The sequence below is a fragment of the Petaurus breviceps genome, unplaced genomic scaffold, assembly GCF_028583685.1.
Source record: "Petaurus breviceps papuanus isolate PSGF00001 unplaced genomic scaffold, PetGlider_PUasm1.0 138, whole genome shotgun sequence".
In the NCBI taxonomy this organism is placed as follows: domain Eukaryota; kingdom Metazoa; phylum Chordata; class Mammalia; order Diprotodontia; family Petauridae; genus Petaurus; species Petaurus breviceps.
In genome coordinates, this window is record NW_027185694.1 from 14,578,190 (window position 1) to 14,597,381 (window position 19,192).

The 19,192-nt window shown below is 36.7% G+C and overlaps 1 long non-coding RNA gene and 1 pseudogene across 1 annotated transcript; both read right to left on the bottom strand.

Annotated features, from left to right (window-relative positions):
* Positions 1-2,005: 2,005 nt before the first annotated feature.
* On the bottom strand, positions 2,006-4,874 carry LOC138144065 (olfactory receptor 13F1-like; annotated as a pseudogene).
* A 3,903-nt stretch (positions 4,875-8,777) lies between these two features.
* LOC138143424 (uncharacterized) lies at positions 8,778-18,983 on the bottom strand. Its single transcript, XR_011163700.1, has 2 exons — positions 18,354-18,983; positions 8,778-9,064 (listed from the first exon to the last, which is right to left on the bottom strand). It is a non-coding gene; the product is annotated as an uncharacterized lncRNA (long non-coding RNA).
* Positions 18,984-19,192: the final 209 nt, after the last annotated feature.

Sequence of the window (19,192 nt, forward strand, 5' to 3'; positions counted from 1 at the left end):
GAAGATGATTGGCTATGTGTATCTATAAGTTGTTCTGATACGGAAGTTTGAGGCAGTCGCGATGTAGCTGAGCCTGAATAAACAACTCCTGCAAACCTCGGGTGCTCTGTCTGGTAATCCCTCCTAGGAGGCCGGTGACGACCGAAGACTTACCATGGGTAAGTAAGAGGACGGGATATCAATAGCCCCCCACAGTGTGTGTGTGTGTGTATGTGTGTGTGTGTGTGTGTGTGTGTGCGAGTGTGAACACAATTCAGGTGGAACTTTTGTTGTTTTCTTTTTGTAATGGCAAGCAAAGATGTACTTAGTGCCTTGTTTCAGTTCAAGTGTCCCTGATTATATCAAGTCTTTGTTAAGAAACAGAACCTATGAATCCCACAGTGGAGGGACTTGCCAAAGACAGGAACAGGAAGGACGTAAGAGATGGGTGGAACAGGGGGAGCTAATGACCAGATAAAAAGCTGAGCACAGCTGAGATAGAGCAGAGCTGAGAAGGGGAAAACTTCTCGCGTCTGGCGCTTTGCCTGTTCTGTCTGTGTTGGTTTGTGTTTGTGATATTTTGTACAGAAGCCCTGGGACCTTGCTGGAAGCCCTGAAAGAGGATTTTCCTGTTTTCTGTCTACAGATCTCCTGGAGGAGGGTTTCAGAGGTCTTGGGACTTTACAGATAATTTGTGTTGAGTTCTCAGACCTTGTTTGTGGGTCTGTTGATTTCACAGGCAGATAGTGAATTGATGATGGTGCCAGCAATGTGAATGAATGTTGTTTTTGCTCTGTTAAGCTCTGTCTTCCCAGAAACAGAAAATGTGAAGGACTTGAGGTGGACTGGACACTGTGAGCTTCAATATGGAATGGGAATTGGACAAGGAACTGGACAGGGAGCTGGATGAGGAGCTGAACAAGGAGCTGAAAGCTGCCTGCCTATGAATCCAGATGACAGTTGGGTAGATTCAGGTAAGAGTTGGACCCATGGAAGAGAACCATGTAATCTGGGAGCCAGCCTCAAGCCAAGATGAAAAGACCTATCCTTGGGTACTTACTGCTGACTGAGAAGATCATGATTTACTGTGGCCTAGGGGTGAGAGAACTTTGTACTTTGTACCTTATACCCCTTAACGATGATTTAGTTAAGGATGATAGGAAACTAATCTCCAACCAAGAAGAAAGGAGACTTTTTGACTGAGAGATTAAGACAAGGGTGACCTAGGGGTGGGAAAACTTTGACCTTTGTACTTTGCCTCCCTTAAGGAGGATTGTGCCTTATGGACAATTGAATTAAGGATCTACTGAATGATACCTTTTTGTTTAAAACTATGTGGCCACTTTATTGACAATTTGTTATGTTATATCATTGTAAATGCTGTACTTTTGTTTCTGTGAATGTTTTGCCTTAATTTGTTGCTGAAAAAATAGAGAGTTCACTACACTATGTGATCAGATCCTTAAAGCTATTCATAGCAACAGTCCTCTGGAGAGCTGATCATGCTTGGTTTTACAATTTCCTAGGTTTAGGTTAAATTGTAAACATATAAAGGATTAATCTCCTTTGAACCCTAATAATTCACAGCTGTGCTGAGTCAAGTAGGTGTGCCTTCTGTTTCTCAATCAATCAGGAGCTGAGTCTTTGTAATATATTCTGGGAGGTTGGCATTTTGTTTTGGGGGTTTGCTCATGAGAAGGATCTTTTCATTTCCTGATTGAGACTCTGGGTAGCCATATGTTCAGAGCCCCTTACTGCTTAGATGTCTGTATTCCCTTGATCCAGCAATGTATAAAAAGTGTATAGCAATATTGCTATACACAAACAGCTGGAGCCCTGTCTATTGGTCTTTGTGCTAATTTCTCTGCTTGTATTTTCTATACTTACTTCTTTCTCTGTAATTAAAGTAGAATCGTTAACCCCTTTAAAGCTGTCTTTTTTTAAAAAGCAGCTCAAAAGGACCTGTGCTAGCAGGCCATCCTGGGTGTGCTAGGGTACTTGCTAATATAGTGTGTGTCTTCTAATATTATTTTAGTAAGGTAACCATAATAGCATAAGAGCAATTTTTAATCAGCACATTTTTCACAGCCTGTTCTACCTGCTTATTCCTTAGACTCTAGACAACAGGATCCAGCATGTGAGTGACCACAATATAATGTCATAAATTTGTCTATTTCTTGGGAATCTACTGAAGAGGGCTTCAGGTACCTGGACAGAGCTTTCCCATAGAATTAAGTCACCATGTCAAATGGGCTGAACAAATGGAGAAGGCTTTGATTCTGGCCTCAACTGAGACAATCCTTGGGGTGCTGGCAAGGATTAAAAAAGGTATGAAATACAAATGAAGAGCACTGGAGTAGAGAGAAGGATGCTGATTACCATCATGAGGAATTCTGTCATGTTGGGATCTACACAAACTAATTCCAGGGTGACTAAGATTTCACAGAACCAAAAGGTGGCACAGTGAATAGAGTGCTGGACCTGGAGTCAGGAAGACTAAATTTCTGAGTTCAAATCTGACCTCAGACACTTACTAGCTCTGTGACCCTGGGCAAGTCCCTTAATTACTGTTTGTCTAAGTTCCTCATCAATAAAATGAGCTGGAGAAGTAAATGGCAAACACACTAGTATCTCTGCCAAGAATATCCCCAAACTGGGTCACAAAAAGTTGAATGTGACTGAAAAATGAGTGGAATGATTGATGATGTTATGACCAGAGAGGGACAGATGAAGTACAGGAATGGATTTCAGAAAAGCCATAAGGCAACTGTCATTCAGGATTCCCCTTCCATAAGTAGGCAGCCTCTCTTGTTCATGATGATGGCTTATTTGAGAGGGTTGCATATGGCCACATATCTGACATTACTCCAAGAGCAGTCTCTGGACTTGATGGCAAGGAAGAAAACATGTGTATGGCACATCCAAGGAAAGAGATGATATACATCTCTGATTGAAAATTTGAACAACATTGGAATAACAGCTGAGGATATGTAATAGACATCTAGGAAGGAGACATTACTGAGGAAATAATACATGGGAATATAAAGACAGCAATGTAAGATGCTAATTGTAATCAGAAAAATATTGCCCAATGAGGTTGCTAGATACATCACCAGGCACAGTACAAAGAGAATGACTTCAATCTTGGGGTAGCTTGAAAACCCTAGGAAAAGGAAATCTGTCATAACTGATTGGTCAGAGAAAGACACAGCTTGAATTAGAGGGTACAGAAATGTCAAGCATTTTTAGGACTGTCTTTTCAAGTGTGCTGTTAAGTTTTCTGAGCTGGAAATGGTATTAATACTGTCAGCAAGAAAGAATCAATGTCATCTTCAGGTTTCAGGGATTATATTGAGTGGCCATTTTTGGTATCAGGTAGTGAAGTTGGAGTCAATAGACCTGAGGTGGGATAGTGATGAATTCACTGATTGTGTGCCATTGGCAAACAATCTCTCGCTGTCTCTCTGTCTCTGTGTCTCTGTCTTTCTCTGTCTCTCTTTCTCTCTCTGTTTCTGTCTATCTGACTCTCTCTGGCAATTGGGATTAAGTGACTTGCTCAGGGTCACACAGCTAGTGAGTTTCTGAGGCCAGATTTGAACTCAGGTCCTTCCTCTTAACTCCAGAGCCGGTCCTCTATCCACTGTATGCCTAGCCTCCCTCACTTAATCTTTTCTGGGCATAGTAGCCTCATTTGTAAAAGGAGGGACTAGCCTACATGATCTCAAAGGTCCCTTCTCTTTCTAAATCTACTAGCTCAGTCTAATATGCCTATGGAAAAATCCATAAACCACAAATCTGCAGTTCCCAAATTACATTGTAGTGAACTCACAAATGTCCAGTGGGGTATTTTAAAATTTCTATCTGACTACTTAGCAAATGAAACTGTTAAGTATTCTTTTTGTTTAGAAGTACTGTAAACAATATTAAAAGACTGAAAGACTCTGGTAACTGAGATAGTTTGGAGATCATGGCTATAAATCCATTCTGACTGGCATTGAGAGAAAGAGTTAAAAGTACATATCGGATATCATTTCATTTGCCATGAAAGTTAGTGGTGACAAAAAAAATTAAAAACAATCCTACCCTCTTGAAAATATCTTCCTTCATTCTTCAGATATTTGTTGCTATCATCATCTTAACATGTTTAGACAGAAAACACCCTCTGTCAATGAAATGGAACTTCCAATAAAACATGTGTTCCATACAAACTAAGTAATGATTTTGATGTACACAAACTTCTGGTGTACTTGGTAGACATCCAGTGAGATGAGCAAACTACCAGGCATGTCATAGATATCTTAATATGATATTAAGCATATCATTAAGATGCTTAATATGCACATAGGCAGTCTTAATGTGCAAGCGTGATTCTTCTCAGTCTCTATCTTTTGGAAATATGATGCATTTACTAACACTTCGTGGAAGGGAGATCAATTCCAGCATCATCACTCAGATATCTAAATTGGTTTCACATGAATCAGAATTCTGTTTAATGTTTTCCCCCCATTTGTTGATTCAAAAACAATAATGAAATTAGGTAGGAGAATAGGGATCAATTTGTATAAAATGAAAGAAATGTCCCAAGTGATAAAGAAGAACCATCTTTCATTAGACTAAAAAGGCCCAAAGCATTCGCATTCTATATTCCGTTATGAATAGGGGCAAGTTTATTTGAAATATTAAAAAAAAGGTTTACATCCCCTACCCCCAATATACCATTAATATTTTAGTATACATTTTTGAAATGGATCTATACTTTCACTGGAATCCATACTTTTACTCCTAAGAAACTCTAAAGAAATTAATGTAGAATGTCACTTATTCTGCAATTGATAGTCTTAGAGAATTGACTAGTACCCTGTGAAGTTAAGTGACTTACCCGGAAGAATAGTCATTATGTGTTTGAAGCAACATTTGAACCTAGGTCTTTCTAATCTTGAGGCTGGTTCTCTATCCTCTCCGCCATACTACCTTTCTATTAAGACTTATAGAGAAAATTTTTGACCCAAACATTGTAGAAGATCATAGAATATAGTGAAATATAATGAAAAGAATCCTAGATGATCTACCAGAGGTTCTAAACCTGGGGTTTATAAACTTTGACTTTTTTTTAATATTATGGTAATCTCATTTCAACATAATTGAATTTTTTGTAATCTTATGTTATTTTCTTTTCTTTGTTTATGTCAGGGTGAAAAACATATCTTACAGGTTTGTTAATTATGTCAAGGTTAAAGTCAGTTTCCAGTGTGCTTAAATGGACTCTTTGTTGTTCAGTCTTATATTGCAATCAAATTCCTATATTTTAATACTGATCTGCCACAGGAATATTCTTTAGAAAGTGGCACAGTGCTACTGATAGTTTGAATGCCTAGATTAAAATCTTAATTTCTGGTTTTACATTTTAAAATCTATAATAGTGTTAGCATATGGTGGCTTCATTCATTTGAGGGACTAACATTTAAAGGGACCCAACTGATTTTTATTTGGAAAATGATCAGTTCAAAGCTTATCCAGTCACCAAAGGTCAGAGATATAAACCTCATCAGGTGTCCCTGAATATCAGTCACAATATTAAAATCAGATCTCTCTGTAAAGAAAAAAATATGCAGGTACATAATAAAAAACAAAGATTATAAATAGCATTGAGGTTTTGCATAAGCTAGCTATTGAAAATTATTGCAGTCTGTATTTGAGTTAATATGATATTTTTCTATGGTCAAAGGAAATGCTAAGAAATAATCTAAAATTTGAAGTGCCCTAGTCATTCTAACTCCACTGAAGTCATTGGCTCATCTGCTCCATCTAAAATCCCCAAAGAATCACCCAGGGCCCTGGCAATTTAAGTCTGGTTGTTTTCATGGACTTTTAAATTCCCTTAACAATTTAATATTATGACCCTGAATGGAGGAAAAAAGTTTAGAAACTTTTCAATATATCAATGATTGCACTGAAATGTCCATTAATTACCCTGAAACTTAATTCAATCAGACATGGAATCAACTAAACAAAATAATAATTGTAAGGAACTCTAGCACTCATCTCATTCAGAGTTATCAAATATGTACTCCCATTGCAGCCTGAACCAAATAAAAATGGATTTTGGAAGTGTTTAACAAAATAAAAATACAAAAAAATATAGACAATGTTAGTTTTCTAAGTAAATATGCTGCCTGCAGAAATCCTCGCATATGGTTTAATAGCCCCCTTTCTATTTGAGTTTGACACCATTGATCTAGATCACACTGTACCTATACAGGAATTCCATTTCCAATATCCCTGAAGGTTATCCTTCACTCTAGAATTGAATACTTTCCATCGAGCAGTTTAAAGGAGAGAACCAAACACACTATCTTCATCACACAGTCTCTTAATCATCCTTCCAGTAAAGGTACTTTGTGATGAGAACAAGGCAGTTCTATCATTGAAATATTATATAGGACCATTAGATAAAATAAAAATGTTTTCCATAGCTATGAAATCAAGAGGGTAATTACTGTTTAATCTCATACTAATGCTATCTTCATAGCTGATGAGAAGTTTAATCCAACCTAAATCCATAGTTTTCAGTAAGATTCCTTTAGGTGATGAGATAAGTTATCAAACCTAAAGTAAAAATGTTGATTCCTCCAGCATTTCTCTGAGCTACTAGCTTTCTGTGGTGACATATTTTCTTGTTTAACTAGTGGTTTCTCAGTACTCTCATTATCTCTATTCCCATATCTCCTCTTCCATCTAAGAAGAGAAAGAAATCATTTGTATCTCTTTTCCAATTCATAGTCCTTTGCTTTTAGGTCCTGCCACTGATGTGACAATTGTAGGTGAGAAGAAAATAAATTATCTAACTGAGCAGTGCTGTGGAAACCCCCAAACTTGTCTTCTCCCAAATAGATCGGCATGTCTTGAAATTTTACTAATATTTTTTGCATTACTCTTATTTCCCAATCCATCTTTCCCCTACAGCACCCTCCCTTATTACAAAGAAATACATTCAAGAAAAATAAAATGACATGTCAGAATATGCCTCATTCTGCACCTGCAGTTTAGCACTTTCTATTAAGAAGACAAGTATGTTTCATCATCAGTTCTCTGAGGTCCAGATTGGGTCCTATCATTAGAACTCAGTTCTGAGTTCTGATTTCTTGTGGTGTGTGTATGTGTATGTGTGTGTGTGGTCATTTTCCCATAATATGCTCATTGTGTACTTTCATCTCTTGCTTCTGCTTACTTCTCTGAATACTAATTCATATAATACTAACATAAGACTTCCTAAATATCTCTAAATTCTTCACATTTATCTTTCTTACTAGATAATAATATTCTATTACATTCCTATCACCCAACTTATTGAACCCTTCTCTAGTTGATGGGTATTAAATTTGTTTCCAGTTTTTTGCTACCAGATGGGTCTAATTTTTCTTACATTATTACTCAGTGATGCCATGCAAATTTTTTAAACATTTATTCAGCTCTTAGTATGTGCAAAGGAGAGGGACAAAATGAGTAAAAAAGGTGACATAGTCCCTGCTCTCAAGGAATTCTATTAAATGAACACAAATAAACATAATACATAGTGGAAAGTGATGCAACAGAGTAGAGATCTAGAGATAGTGGTTTAGAGGGGGCACTGTCAGCTGGAGGCATCAAGAAAGACTTAATGAAGGAAGCAGCCCCCAGTTGGGCCTTTAAACTGGAAAGGTTTTCAATAATATTCTAATTATTCCAATAATTTTCCAATATTATTCCAATAATATTCCAATATTGCTACAAAGTTTGTAGATCTTAGAATTTTCTCAGGAACCATTTTTCTTTATGGATCCAACACAGACTGGATGATTACCAATGAAAAAAAGTTTATTCTCAATTTCCTTCCAAAACCTTTGCTAGACGCCGTGAAAACCCAAGGGTCTTTTTTCATCTAGCTTGTCTAGCAGGTCCAGTAAATTGTAAGTATTGACCAGGTGGAAAGTCTCTGGTTCATTTTGTCAGAAAATATTTTGGGAAAGAGAAGCTCATGAATGTGAGTAAAAACTGGGGCAAAATTTATTATCTCTCCTGTTTCTTGTCATCCACAGATGCACCTCTTGTACTGTAAAGGTCAGGTACAATCCTGGATTCTCTGCTGGCGTTATATCTTTGTTTTGTCTAAAGAATTATTTGTTATTGGTTTCTGAGTACAGCTTAGAGTCCTTTTTGCTTTCCTTTTGGTTTACCTTATTATTCGTTCTCACTGGACCTTCACTTCTTGGGGTTTGGGATACTCTCTTTTTCCCTAAGCAAGGTATCCTTTGATTAAATAAAAGAGAATTTTTTTCTTTCTAGAATGGGATCTTTTTGTCCAATATTAGACATAGCAGCAGAAAAAGGGACCTTTGTTGATCTTGTAGTGGACATGAGTCATTGGAGGAGAGGGATTGAAATTTTGTTTAAGTAACTCAGTCACAACAGCCATCATCTCCACACATGTCATACCCTCCACAAGTATCATCCCCTCCATAAGTGTCACCTGCTTCATAAGTGTCACCCCCACAATATGCTGCAGAGGAATCCATCTTATTAAGGTAAGTCCAGTATGGAGATAAATCCCTATGGGGGTTGGTATGGTCAGCTAAGTGACCCTGGTGAGAGAGATAAGTATTTGACATCGAAAAGAGGAGAGGTGGAGGTGAGTGATTGAATGTGGCCACAGAAACACTTTGGAACAAGGGGTCTTGCAGCTGACTTCCAAAGGCTTTGCTGTGTGCCAGAAAACATAATAGACAAACAAGGAAGATTACAATCGACAGAAAAATGAAGGCCACTATGATTATATATATTTCCATTTTGTGCAGGTTCAAAGGCTATTCGTGACCAAAGAAGCAAAGTTAGTAAGGAAAGGATCATCTTGTCCATTTATCCAGTTTGAGGTGCAAAGTTTCATGTTTCATAAGAAGCTAAATTGTTTCTTCCTTCATTTTTCTGGTTTCTTTTCCTGCTCACTTTGACATTGGTTTTTAGGTCCTCAGTTCACAACTGCTCTCTCTCTCTACATTTTAAGAATTCTGATGTTTCCTGGTACTCAGGAAACATCTTTTGGCAGGAACATCTGGAAGACAGAATTATAAAAATCATGCATTAATAATGGAGTCCATTAAAGATGAGTTTGTACTTTTTAAAGAATTAGAGAGTAGTTCTGCTTGTCTACAAATTGTCCTCAAGAGTTATCCAATTTTTCTTAGAAATATCTTTCATACGTAATACTTAATTATTCTACTTACCTATTGATCCATCAAGTATGACATTTATTCATCTATTTATAGGGTAAATTGAATTTTTAACTTCCAGAGCCTTAATCAAACCTTATAAATGGTTTTAAAATAATTTGGAAACAATGTGGAGGATTTTATGACCAGCAGTATGGCAGAGTAGTTTTTTTTTCCTACAACTATGACCTTTTTTTTTTTAAGAAAAGAGAATTTTATATCAGATATAGAATAATTAATAAAATTATCCATGAGATAAGAAGACAAACCACATAAAGTTTCATTGGCTTGGACTTGAGAGTCTCAGTGCTGCTGGTACCTGCCCAGTACTCCATCAGCAATGACTAATTGGAAATTTACTACTCCTGATCCCCATTACACAAGAGATGCCAGACACTAATTCAGACCAACCACAAGAAAAAAAGGGAGAGCAACAGGAAGGGAGAAGAAAAACCAGCTAGAGGAGGAAAGATGACTGAAAATTCATCTTGTACCAGATAAACTTGAGGGTCATAGATTTCACAAGAGATAATGATGACAAGAAAATTATCTAGAGCATTTTGAATGCAAACAACAAAGTACTGATTGAGTAAAAATACAGATTGCCATTACCACCACCACTGTATCCCCCCCCCCCAAAAAAACTTCAAACATTTCTTCAAAAAAACCCAATATATTCCCTTGAAATTTGAAGGTATTTTACAGGTGACATAGTGGATAGAGTATAGTGCCTGGAGTCAAGAAGACTCATTTTCCTGAGTTCAATTCTGGCTTCTGACACTTACTAATTGTGTGACCCTGGGCAATTGTGTGACCCTGTTTACCTCATCTGTAAAATGAGCTGGAGAAGAAAATGGCAAACCTCTCCAGTATCTTTGCCAAAAACATGCCAAAAATGGGTATAGAAATCCATCTTGCCCTCCGAGAAAGTAAGAGGGAAAGGGGCAATGGGAGGGACGGATGGGGTGGGATATAAGAGAAGGCAGACTGGGGGAAGAGGTAATCAGTATGCTTGCCATCTTGGGGTGGGGGATAGGGGAGAGATGGGGAGAAAATTTGGAACTCAAAATATTATGGAAATGAATGTTGAAAACTAAAAATAAGTAAATAAATTCTGATAAAAAGAAAATGCCAAATGGAGTCAAAAAGTCAGACATGACTGAAAAACAACTAAACAACAAGAAGGTGTGTTAAATTTCACAGTTTCAATGGATAGGTGGAACTAAAATGGTGACTTCAGTGATATATGGAAATCCAACATGAGAAACTATTTTTTCCAATGTAAATCAGCACCTTTTCTGAAATTTAGAGTCTTAAGGAATTGCCCATAACACTGGGAGATTGAGTGATTTGCTCTGATTAGTACAGCCAGTTTGTTTTAAGAGGCATAAATTAAACCTTAGCTTCAAAGTTGGCTCTTTATTTACTATGAAATGCTGCCGCTTAACTTCAATAGCAATAAATTTTATAAGCAGCAAGGAGAAAGATCATTAGATGTAAAGGAATGGAAATTTGAGTAACTCAGAATTACTCCACAGCTTTCAGAAATTGGTGGAAGGAAATTACAAAAAAACAAAAATGTTCAAACCACAATGCAAAATAATATGCTGTGTCATAATTGTGTCTTGTTCTGGTTTTCTGACCACCCCATCCCCTTCTAGTCAGTACAGTAAGTAAGTTTTAGCAGGAAATAAGATTGTAAAACCTGGAAGTCATGTACAAACTCCCCCAAAGATCTAAGGAGCACAATTTATGAATTGTATCATGTATTAACCAATATTCACACCTTGATAGTATGTGATGAATTAAAGGAAGTCATCTAGACATGACTTGTCAAAGTTTTTGGTCCTATGATACAGAAATTCGAAACAAAATCCAGATCTCCAAGGCTTCAGAACAGCAGAATATTAAAAAAAAAAAAAGTCCTGATAATTTTGAGAAGATGACTTTGAAACTTTTGTGACAATTTTGAGACGATTTGTATTTGTTAAAGAACAAGCCCCAAAGTGGTACAAAATAGGAGCTGGTCTGTTTCCCCCCAAAATCCTATAAAAATGAGATCTCAAAATCCTATCCCCTGAGCACTGTTCCATCTCCATTGGGTACATGTTGCCTAGCACTTCCAACTCTACTCCATGGTTATATGTGTTACTTTCTGCCTCTCTCTCCTGGTGCCTTCCTTTACCATCCCATTCCGTGTCCCCATGCCACCATCTGCCTCTGTACCACTTTTGACTACTTGTGTCTGCCTTTGTGAGCTTTTTGCCCTCATTGCCTTTGTTTTACTGAAGTGTGATTGTTGTCCTATTTCCCACAGCCATTGTGATCTTTCCTAGTGTGCACCCAAAGAACTAGGTGTGTCTGTCCTCATTTAATGATTTCATAAATTAATTATTAAATCAATATACCCTAGGAGGTGGAGCTTAATTGTCAATGAAAAAAGTTGGTTCTTTAACAAAATAAAGATGAAAAAGTACTTTATCGCTCCCCCTCCAAAAAAAGTTCAAAAATGAAATCAATTCTGTCATGTTTATATCCTATTGTTCTTTAAAAAGAGATTGAACTGAAGGGTAAAATAAAGAGACAAGAGGGATAATCAATAGAGAAAGATACTTAAGGGAAAATATTCAAGGGGATGTTAAGGAAACATAGAATGGTGAAAAGAGAAGACTAGAATGTGACTTAGTAATAATCATAGGAGCACTTTGGAACAATATTTTGAAGCCTTCTTCCAAGGGTTTTTCTGTATTTCAAATAGTATAACAAACAAATAAAAAGGAAAAGAAATTGATCACAAGAGACAAGACCATTATAATTGGAATTCAACAACTTTCTTGAAGAAAAAGATTAACTGATAAGCCATAGATTAATCTCATAAGTGAACTGATGTCTTTTGTGTAAATGATAATACTGGGGGAAGTGGTGTGAATGAAGAGATGGAAAGTAAGAGACAAAGAAGAGCTAATTCTATAGGTGAGAAGGTATAAGGAATACTTTAGTTCCTTAGCCAAAAGCAAGGGTAGGCCGAGTAATAGAGAACAGGATAAATGCAGTGGAGTTAAGACATTGGGGTGGAGGATTAGCTGGGAAGGAGCTCACACTGCAAGGAAAAGGAAAAGGTACTACTAAAAATGTTCCCATAAAAGAGGAAGTATATGTCTGTGGTAAGAGACAGGGCCTGTGGCAAGAAACAGTGTAATACATTTTATCTGGGAATTTTGCACATCAGAATGAACTTTCTATGAAGGCAGTCTGGCAGGAAGCATTTATTAAGAGTCTACTATTTGTCAGGCACTGTGTTCAGTGTTATACAAATATCTCATTTGATGCTCATAACAACTCTGGGAGTTGTTTTTATTATCCCCATTTTATAGTTAAGAAAACTGAGGCATAGGTTAAGGACTTGCCCATGGTCACACAGCTAACACATATCTGAGAAAGGATTTGAACTCAGGTCTTCTTGACTCCAGGCCCAACACTTTTTCCACTTGTACATCTAGTTGCTTCTACGAGAAGGGGTTGTACCTCAAGTACAGTAACCCACCCCAGGAGAGGAGTTGTATGAGTATCCAAAGGAAGCTGGCACCTTGAGTGGTAGGGAGGACATAGAAACAAAGAGAGGATGGCCTTAGGAGCAGAGACAAGTCATCACTGGGCACAGGGTCAGACTGAATGTTTTAGGAGACAAAGCAAATCCCCTCACCTGACACTGTTTCCATTTGACATTGCTTCCTTTGTGAGTTGATATTTCTGTAAGTTAGGTACATTGCAAAGTAGGGAGAATGGGGTAAGAACTAAAAATACAATATGGGATAGGTGAGGAACTTCAACTTTGCTACTTCAGAACCTTTAATCTCTTGATGGACACAAAGAAAATGAAAAAGAAGAAAAAAGAGGCATCACCTATGAAATGGAGAATAGAATTCAAAGTAGAAGAGTAGCAAAAGGAAATGAGGAAAAAAGCAAATGAAATTTTAAGAAAATAATGTTTTTGAAAATAAGAGGTGGGGAAACTGGGGAAAGAAGATTTTGTGAATCAAGTGAAAGGTCAAAAGAGGAAGAGAAAAAATAAATAAATATGTAGATTATATATATATATATATATATATAAACAATTTAAGCAAATTCAGGGAACTAAGGACACAACAGATTAACATAAATAGAGGAGAGTCTGTGGGAACATACTAGGATAAAACTTGCATAAACAAAACTAACTGCAAGGGTCTAAAAGGGGAAGAGGTGGCAATAAAACCAATTTAAAAGAAATAAAGGAAAATATAAGTGAAACAGTAATAGCCTTAAATATAAATAGGTAAAATAATATAATTAAATAAAAAGGAGTGATAGAATGGATACTAAGCAAAAGTCAATGAGTTTTTGTATGTAAGAAGAAAAATCTAAAAATAAAGATATACATGATGAAAATGAGAGCTAGAACAAAATTTGCAATAAATCAGGTGAATTCTTAAAAGTTGGAACTGCATTTCTGCTAACATAAAAAATAAAAAGCATAATGGCAAGAGAGATAAAATAGGGGAAGTTCATATATTTTAAGGAACTATAGACAATGAAACAAAATCAGAGCTAAGTAAACATATACCATATGCCATAGCATCTAAATTCACAAAGGAAAATCTAACTGAATAGCAAAAATCCATAGATAGTTAACTTAGAGGCTGTAAGAGACTAATGTCCTCATTTGAGATTATAATATTAAAAACAAAAAATATTTTAATAGAAGCAGAAAAGAGCTGTTGTCAGAGAACAATAATCATTTATGTTAAAGACTCTAACAAAACATAGCCGCAGAGACATCATTTTGCAACATGATAAAAGAAAAATATTTACCTGGGACCAACAGGTAGCATTATTTGAGATGGAGAAACACTAGAAGTTTTCTCAATAAATACAAAAATAAATGAAAGGGAAAAAAATCTCAAAGTAACTCTATTTATAGAAAACAGGAATATCTGGAAAGCTCCAGAGACCTAGTAAAGAAACTGAAATAATTAAAGCCTTCAGCAAAGTATCAGGATACAAAATAAATCCACAAAAAATTATCAGGAATTCTACCAAACAAAGCAAAACCCAGGTGGAAATAATAGAAAGGGAAATTTCATTCCTAAAATCTACAAAATATGTAAGATATATGAGAATCAATCTACCAAGTAAGTTCAATACTTATATAAATACAATAAAATACAAAATATCTTTAGGGAGATCAAAAATGACTAAATAATTAGAGTAATATCATTGATTATGGCTAGACCTCACCAATATTATAAAAATGATATCGATACCTAATTAATTTTCAGGTATATTATCCTACTAACCAAACAACCAAGAAGGTTCTTTATAAAACTGGATAAAATAAGAACAAAATCCATTTGAAGGAATAAAATATCCAGAATCTTGAAAGGAAATAATAAATAAAAGTAGAAATGAGGGGGGAAAGTACTTTCAAATCTCAAATTATGTTATAAACCAATAATCATTCAGTACTGATTTAAAATAGAAACATAGATCAGTAGAACTTGCTGCAATAAAGAAGGAACAAAAATAGCTGGAATCAATAACCCAGCATTTAATAAATCTGAGAATATAAATTACTTGGGAGAAACTATTTGACAGGAGCTGCTGTGAATATTAGAAAGCACTTTGGCAGAAATCAAGTCTATACCAACATCTTAGACCATTTATTTTGAGAAGCTCAAAATGGATAAATGGTCTGAGTATATAAAAGATCATACTATCACACAATTACAACTCTTTATTTTACAACTTTGTCAATAGGGAGAATTCTTTAGCAAAAAGGACAGAGGAGATCCCAAAAGATGAAAATGACAATTTTGATAAAAATGAAAGTGAAAAACAGTGGCATGAAACAAAACCAGTGAATTGGGAATAAGAAGGGAAGTTGACAAGTTGGGGGTGGGGGTGGGGGCGGAAGACCTTTGCATTAAATGTCTATGGTATAGGTATGATATCAAAGACACTTAGTGGACTAAGAGGAATATATGCTTTTCTCTAAAGATGAGCTTCAGGGGTGGCTAGGTGGTGCAGTGAATAGAGCACCAGCCTTGAGTCAAGAGGACCTGAATTCAAATTTGACCTCAGACACTTAACACATACTAGCCCTGTGACCTTAATCAAGTCACTTAACCCAAATTGCCCTGCCTTCCCCCTCCAAAAAGCAAAACAAATAAAAAATAATTTGAAAAAATTTTAAAAAGGAGAGCTTCAAACTATTAACACCCACATGTCTAAATCACTAGCAATATGATAAATGCAAATGAAAACAACTCTAAGGCTTTACCTTACACACAGCAAATAGGCAAATATGAAAAAAAAATATAAAAATAGTCAACATTGGAGATATACTAACACAGTGTTTGTAGAACTATGAATTGCTCCAACAATTATGGAAAGCAATTTAGAATTATGTTAAAAAGAAAGCTAGACTAAAATGTCTATATTCTTTGATCTAGAGATTCTACCACCAGTAATATATCTAAAAGAGGTCAAAGACAGAAAGCGCCTATGTTCAACAGAATATTTGTAACAACCATTTTAATAGTGGCAAAAATGTGGAATCTAGTAGATGTCCATCAATTGGGGAATGTCTAAATATTTTAATACAGGAATCTATATTATTGCTATGAAAAAAATTGATGAGTACAAAGAATGAAGAAAAGCATGGGAAAACATGCATGAATTAGCCCAGAAAAAAGGAAAATAGAGCCAGGAAAAATTCTTTCTCTCTCTCTCATATATATTCACACATACATACATACACACATATGTATATATATATGTACATAGTGTGTCTATGTATGTATGTATGTATGTGTGTTTATATGGGTGTATGTAGAGAAATGGAGATGATGATGATGATGATAATGATGACTACAACAATATAAATGGAAAGGAACAAGCTTGGTCCCAAAGAAAAGAAGAGAAAGTGAACTTCTCTTCCTTCATTGGAGATGTGAGTGGGTAGGAGGTCTATCTGTATTTCATACTTTGTCTTACATAATCAATATGTTGGTTAATTTTTCAGAGTAGTCCTTATCAAGGCCACTCTAGACAGGATTCCAGATTTAGCAATTAATTGGTTAGATGAAATCTGATGTAATTTTCAACTCTAAGGGTGTACAATTTCATTCTATCAAGGAGAGAGATCTGAAGTCTAAAGAGGCAAGAACAAAAATGATTAACAGGAAAGTGACACATAAGATAAGTGGTGATATAACAAGAAGACTTGTTATTTTATTTGGTTTTGGTGGGGTTCTTTTTTGCTTTTGGAGGGGGGAGAGCAGGGCAATTGGGGTTAAGTGACTTGCCCAAGGTCATATGGCTAGCAAGTGTTAAGTGTCTGAGGCGGAATTTATACTCAGGTCCTCCTGACTTCAGGGCCAGTGCTCTATTCACTGTGCCACTTACCTGCCCCAAGGACTTGTTATTTTAAATGAACTCAAGTCACCTGAATCATATTTCCATTGGCTGTTGAACTGCAAGAGATTGTAATAACATCTAGCCCAAATCCTTTGTTTTTCATGTAAAGAAGAAGGCCTGGGGAGGTAAAGTGATTCTTGGATTCATAAATTAAGGGACACAATCTGAATCCTGGATAGGGAATAAAAATGCAGTGATTAAGTGATTTGCTCAGGGTTTGCAACTAAGGAAGCTGAGACCTAAACCCACATCTTCAGACTCTAACTTGGGGGCAGTTTCTGCCATATTACACTGACTCGAATTAAAACTCTAGGATTTAGAGAATGGAGGGATTTCGGAGGTCACCTAGTGACAGTCAATTCAAAATGAATTTACTAAGTGCTTACTCCGTGAAAGGCAGTAGGATAAATATTAAGGATAAGAAAAAGAATGAACTCCTGCCCTCAAGGAGCTTACATTCTAGTAGAGATGGGGGATACAGTATGAGGAAGGTAAAAACACCAAACACTGGGAGGGAGATAGAAAGGGTTCTTTAAGAAGGTGGAAAATGAGTTGAGCCAGCCCCCCAGGCAATGAGTTGGCAGAGTTGATAGAACACTAGGTCTGGAGTCAGGAAAACCTGAATTCAAATTTGACCTCAGATGCTAGTTGTGTATCTGTGGACAAGCCCTTTGTCTACTTCCATTTCCACAACTGCAAAATGGGGATAATAGTAATAATGCCTACCTTCCAATACTGTTGTTGGATTAACTGGGATAATATGTATAAATGAGCACTTTGTACAAGGCCTGGAATATAGATGCCCAAAAAATGTTTTTTTTCTTTTCTTCCTTCCTCATCTATAAAATGAAAGTATCAGAATAAGAAAGCATCTAAGGTCCCCTACAGCTCTCTACCTATGACTCTGTGACCCTAAATTCTTTCAAAATTCTAATTTCAATTTTTTAAACATGCCATTAACAGGGTCTTATTTGATGCCAAATATAGAGATAAGTAGGTTGTTTTGTTTTATTTTATCCAGGCTGCAGGCTAGCTGTGGGAATCAAAAACTTTTCTCCTCATTTTTGGCTTTTATTTTATAAAATAATGAAATTTTTTTTTCAAAATTCAATTAAATGCCATGTGACAAGCAGATATTAAGTGCTTACCATGGATCAGGCACTAAGCTGGGCAGCAGGGATGTAGAGACAAAAAAGAAAGACAGCTGTTGACCTCAAGGAGATTCGATGCTATCATCTTAGTTTGTGGCAGGGAGGAAAAAAAAAACTTTTGCAGTTTCCTCTTTTGTTTAAAGCCGCAGTTGCATGCAAGGATGTCTTAGATCCTTTCTTGTCTAACACATTCTGTGAGCCTATGAATTCGAGAAACTAACAGACAGAAATGTGCAGAAATCCACACGCGTTCTGAGCTCTGAGGACAAACTTGAACTTGTCTTCCAGATTCCAAGCCCCTAATTCACTCTCTGTACTTTGCTCCTAAACTCCCTTAATTTTCCTTCTTTGGAGAGTTTCACCAGCTGAAACATAGGAGATTCCAGAACTCTTCTTTTTTCTTTTCTTTTTTTCAGGACTCTTAAATCAACTCTCCCACACTGCTGGGGTGGGGGTAGGGAAGGAGAGGTAAGTCTTTTCATCCAGGACAAAGTTTGCTGTAGGAAGTTAAGCAATAGAGTCTTACCTGAAGCAACCAGAGACTTCTCCACGGAGGGTTGGTGATGCAGGACAGAAAGCAAGCTGTAACAGGACATATTTCCTCTATATCCTGGTGGAATTCCCTTTGACTGCTGCCCTGAAGTTGGAAAACTTGGTCTGGTGTGACAGTTTGGGGATATAACTTTAATTTAGCCCCTCAGTTGTTAGTCACTCTTAGGTTAGGCCACCACCCTTTCTCCCCTCTCACGAAAGTCGCCTCCCACACTGAATTTGGAAACCATTCATAACAGCTTGGCAGTCCACTAGTTCAGCCCTTCCTTTCTCCAGCAACTTTCCACTAGGAGTAATCCAAACACAGACATTCTGCTTCCAGAGAGCTAAGTAAACTTTGATGTTTTGACAGTTGCTCACTGGTTTATTTTTGTCAAGGAGAAATCTGCATGCCTTTGCAAATGTATTGTGCAGAAAGAAGCAAAACACTTAAAAAGGTACCCAGAGCAAATAGAAGGTGAAGAAGATAGGGAGGGGGAAGAGAAAGGATGAGGCACGGAAGACAGGAATAGGGAAAAGGATGGAGCTATGCTTTCTTTAGAAAAGGGAAATGCTGAGGGAGGAAGCTTCCTCTTTCAATGCTGGTTGGTACCTTCTCTGAAATTTTAGTCTTTGAGCATTGCCCAGAGTGTTGAGAGATTAAGGGGCTTGCTGAGGATCACACAGTCAGTAGGTGTCAGAAGCAGGGCTTAACTCCAAGTCTGTCTGGCTTCAGGGTCCCTCCCTATCCACTGTGCACAGAGAATGTGATCCAAATTAAGGTCAATCAATTTGAAAAGAGAGAAAATAAATGGTTATTTGATCATCTTCAAA